At 50.7% G+C, this 4,367-nt stretch overlaps 1 long non-coding RNA gene across 1 annotated transcript; it reads left to right on the top strand.

Moving 5' to 3' along the window:
* The first annotated feature begins 1,475 nt into the window (after nucleotides 1-1,475).
* On the top strand, nucleotides 1,476-4,157 carry LOC123862391 (uncharacterized). Its single transcript, XR_006795210.2, has 4 exons — nucleotides 1,476-1,722; nucleotides 2,817-2,905; nucleotides 3,154-3,244; nucleotides 3,951-4,157. It is a non-coding gene; the product is annotated as an uncharacterized LOC123862391 (long non-coding RNA).
* Nucleotides 4,158-4,367: the final 210 nt, after the last annotated feature.

Below are 4,367 nucleotides of genomic sequence, written 5' to 3'. Positions count from 1 at the left end.
GAGAAGAGACTTCATTTGCACTCTATCTTCTTTGATGCCTTTTGAATTTTGTATCCTGTGTGAGTGGCACCAATTACGAAAATGACATCCAGGTGCAATAAATCTCCATTGACTCTATTTCTGATCCCAAAATTGGGCCAAATGGTCTGATGATGGGACAGAATAGTTGAAATCAGTGTGGCCTTGGAAAAGCCAGAGCATTTCGTCAGTGTGCCAAATCATTGGAAGGGTGGGGAGTGGAAGCCATGCTGAGGCTACAGAGGGCACCGGGTGGGAGTGGGTCCTCCTGGGAGTCCAGCTGAAACGGTGGAGATCCGGTCAGATCTTGGAGTTGAGGGCCAAGGAGCAGAGAGCTGCAGTGTGAAAGGTGAAGGTGAGTAGAGATGGTGATAAAGCCCCAGAAGGGCCAGTGCAAGGGCCGCCGTCGGCCAGCAGAGGGCGGTGTGGGCCGCGTGGCACGGGAGGTTAGCGCCGATGGAAGCCACCGGGGTAGGGCTTGGAGGGGGCCAGAGCCTCTGGCATGTGAAGTGGGGACACCGCGGAGGCTTGGAACAAGGGGAGGGTCCCGGGGCGGGTTGCTGTGGCCAAGGTGAAGCGGGAGGACGCAGACGCTCCAGGCTGGGCCCAAGGATCCAGGGCCACGGGCACTAGGGTAGCAGCAGATTGTTTTTTTTTTTTTTTTTTTAAAGATTTATTTATTTTTGAGAAGGGAGGGGAGAGAGAGAGAGAGATTGTACGTGTGAACAGGGGGAGGGGCAGAGGAAGAGGGAAAGGGAGAATCTCCAGCAGACTCCTCGCTGAGCACAGAGCCCCATGTGGGCTCAAGTCCTGCCTTGGAGACCAGCTCTGTGACTGTAATCCCTGTTTTGTCATCTTCAAATATGGGTTAATATTAGCTGGAGGCAGAATGGGGAGGCAACAGTGAGGCCACCTGCACGCATTTGGAAACGGGGAGCTAAGTGCTCTCTGATCCAGAAAATCTGAGCTAGAAAATCAGCAGAAAACAGATCAAAGCAGAGAAGCGCCAGGTGACTTGGAGGCAGAAAGACTCTCAGGCCACTTGAGAAGGACTGAAGCCTGAATAAAAATATTAAGTTGTTTGAACAAGAGCTGAGGAACCACAGAGCCCTGAGGAGTGGCAGGTGTCTACGCTGGCTAGGCGCTGCTCAGGTGAGGGACAGATATGGTGCTTTTGTGGAAAGGGATGCCTCTGACTACTCTGACCCCATCAAACATTTGAGTCATGGTCACATGCTCCCCAAGGAACCCTTGCCTTTCCCCATAGCCTGCCCCACAGGGAGGATAGAACTTCCTATTGGAGGGTGAGAGTAACCGGTCCCCTTGGGAGTTGTTTCTCATTGTTCGCCAAAATTGTTAAAAACACCAACTTCGGAACCAGGTTGAAATTCCAGCTCTGCCTCCCCTGTCTTCAGCGGCCCCCAAGGAGCTCCGTCCTCCTGAGGGAGCGAAGGCCCCGTTGGGTGAGGGCGCTGCTTCATCCCGTGACTAGCTCTGGGCCTGGCAGCGCTGCCCAGCACGCGGCACCTGGGCCTTCTTCTGGGAGCTCAGCGGCGTCTCCTCGGCCGTCATCCTGCATGGCAGCGAGGTGACAGCCATGGCACCGTCGCAGCGGGAGGTCCTGCCCCCGGCACCACTGTCCCCGCTGAGGAGAAAGTGGACGCAAAGAAGAGGAGAGCAGAGAGCAGGCATAATGGACAAATGGTAAATGAATGAATGAAATTGCCTGCTTACTTACCCCATTCTCCAGGGTTGGCAGCCCCCTGGGAGACAGATATGCGTGGAAATTATACAGGCCTATATGAAGAGGAAGGAGGAATCAATCTGTTGTGTCAGGGGAGGGAAGCAGAGGAGATTTCATTTGTTTTGAAGAAAAGTCCAGGAGTTTCCTAGAGCTTCCAGAAAGAGAATGTGGTTTGCATGAATCTTGGAGCGGGGAACGGGCTGCAGGGAGCTGAGGGGGCTGCAGCCTGGGCGCGGGTGGCAGAAGGGTGGGAGACAAGGCCCAGCAGTCTGATGGGGACCAGATCCCATGAGTATGAACGGTGACAAAGTGTGCTGTGTTGATAGGTTTTGGTTTCATCCTACAGACAATGGGAATTTCAAGCAAGTGAGTGACAAAAGGAAATTTGCATTTTCTTGTTATTTTTTAAAGATTTTATTTACTTATTTGACAGAGAGAGACACAGCGAGAGAGGGAACACAAGCAGGAGGAGTAGGAGGGGGAGAAGCAGACTCTGCTGAGCAGGGAGCTCGATGTGGGGCTCGATCCCAGGACCCTGGGATCATGACCTGAGCTGAAGGCAGACGCCCAACCGACTGAGCCACCCAGGCACCCCGGGAATTTGCATTTTAGATGTGAGGTCCTTGAGAGCTGGGGAGATGCCTTATCCACCCCTGTGTCTTTAGTAAGAGACATACAATTTCATTCCTGGTAAGACTTCAACATTTGGTACATGCATGAAAGACAGCGCTGGTGGTTTTGGAGAAGAGGTGTGCATGAGGGAGACCACAAAGGAGGCCAGACGGGGAGCGCTGAGGGTGTGAGCAAAGGGAGCAGTAGGGCTCGGGAGTAGGTGATGACATTTGAGACCTGTAGAATCAGACCGTTTGGTGACTGGCTGTGGTGGGAGCCCGGATGGATGAAGATAAAGCAAAGATGACTATGATTTCTGGCTAGTGTGATGGCAAAGCTACTAAAAACTAGAAAGAAAAGGGGAGGAAGAACCGACGTGCTAATGTCTAGGACAACACAGTATGAAGTGCTCAGTGGACATAATGATTTTTTCTTCTCTCAGTAATGTTGCCTGAAAGCAAGGCTGTCATTGTTAACACTGCTGATCAACTCTTCCGAGGCTTTGAGGGAACCAAGAGTTGCAGTTTCAAGGTACCATTAAAAAAAAAAACCACGTTACAGGGGCGCCTGGGTGGCTCAGTTGGTTGACGGTCTGCCTTCGGTTCAGGTCATGATCTCGGAGTCCTGGGATCAAGTCCCGAGTTGGGCTCCCTGCTCAGTGGGGAGCCTGCTTCCCCCTCTCCCTCTGCCGCGCCCCCTGCTTGTGCTCTCTCGCTCTCTCTCAAATAAATAAATAAAATCTTAAAAAAAAGTTACAATTATCACCCATATTATTTTAGGTCGTATGGATGATGGGACATCTCTGGAAAGGGCCAACTCTAAGCAACTGTGTTTCAGCTGGAACATTACAAATACACAACTGAATGAAAGGTACAGAGATTTCCCTTAGACCCCCCACCCCCACTCCCCAACCTCCCTCATCGTCAACATCTGCCACCAGAGTAGCACATTTGTTACAACTCATGAATCTACATTGACACGTCTTTATCACCTGGAACCTAAAACTACTCTAAAATATAAAATCTATCAGTTACAAGAACCCCAGACAACTGTATACTTGCATACGTTGCGCATGTATGCATGTACAACTATACACCGCCACCTGTGGTGGAGACCAGTGGGACTATCTGGTGTGGGACTCTGACCCTGGGCCTCTCTCTAAGTCGTGTGGCAATGAGCCAGCTCTCAGATCCAACGTCCCACGGGATGGAGGGCTATCAAGTTCTCTGAGGAAGCTGAGGCATGTTGGAGAATCCCCCGAAACCGTAGGCACCTAAGATTAGAACTGCGTGGTGTGCATATCTAAAATATTTATTTCCCCCCATGGGGCCACTTTTATACACATCCCATAAAACAGCAGAGTACCAGGCGCCGGGGCGGGGAGTGGGGAGCACGGTGCTGGACATCTCCATAGCACACGCCATTGATTTGGCCCCAGCACACTTCTCCTTGGGAGGCTGGGAGGGCAGGCAGCTGGCTCCCCATTCCACCTGCACCAGGTGATGCTGGTTGGTATCCGTCCTGAGCCCTTTACGGAACTGCTGTGCTGTCTTATTCCTGATCCTGCTTTCTGTAGATGAGAAGACAATCTGTCGGGGGGGCCGGCAGCACTGAAGTCCACTGTAGTTTGCAGAGCAAAATTTACTGTTTCATCTGAGTCTTGGTTATTTCTACCGCCGGATTTAACAAAACTCTAATGTTAAATTTAAAGTAGCATGAGGGTTTTATAAAGACCTTGCATAATAAATTCCAGCCCATATGGCCTCATTCGCAGAATCTGAAAGACTGGTATTTACTTTTCTTACTATTTCCAAGGGGAAAAAAGGTTTAGATCTGCTTCTCCCCAGGCCTCCCAAATAATGGTGGTGTATTTTCTGTCTAATGGCATGGACAGAGGCCCTCTTCTGCTGACTTTATTGATCATGTTTGAGTTAATGGTAGTGGTTTGTTTGAAGTATAGATTTTTGTATGTGTGTGTTTGAGGTAAAATACA

This window comes from Mirounga angustirostris, unplaced genomic scaffold (genome assembly GCF_029215605.1).
Source record: "Mirounga angustirostris isolate CCGP_5_RB_7025 unplaced genomic scaffold, mMirAng1.0.hap1 SCAF_9, whole genome shotgun sequence".
In the NCBI taxonomy this organism is placed as follows: domain Eukaryota; kingdom Metazoa; phylum Chordata; class Mammalia; order Carnivora; family Phocidae; genus Mirounga; species Mirounga angustirostris.
The sequence above is the reverse complement of the archived record's forward strand: the minus strand, read 5'-3'. Positions and strand labels throughout refer to the sequence as shown.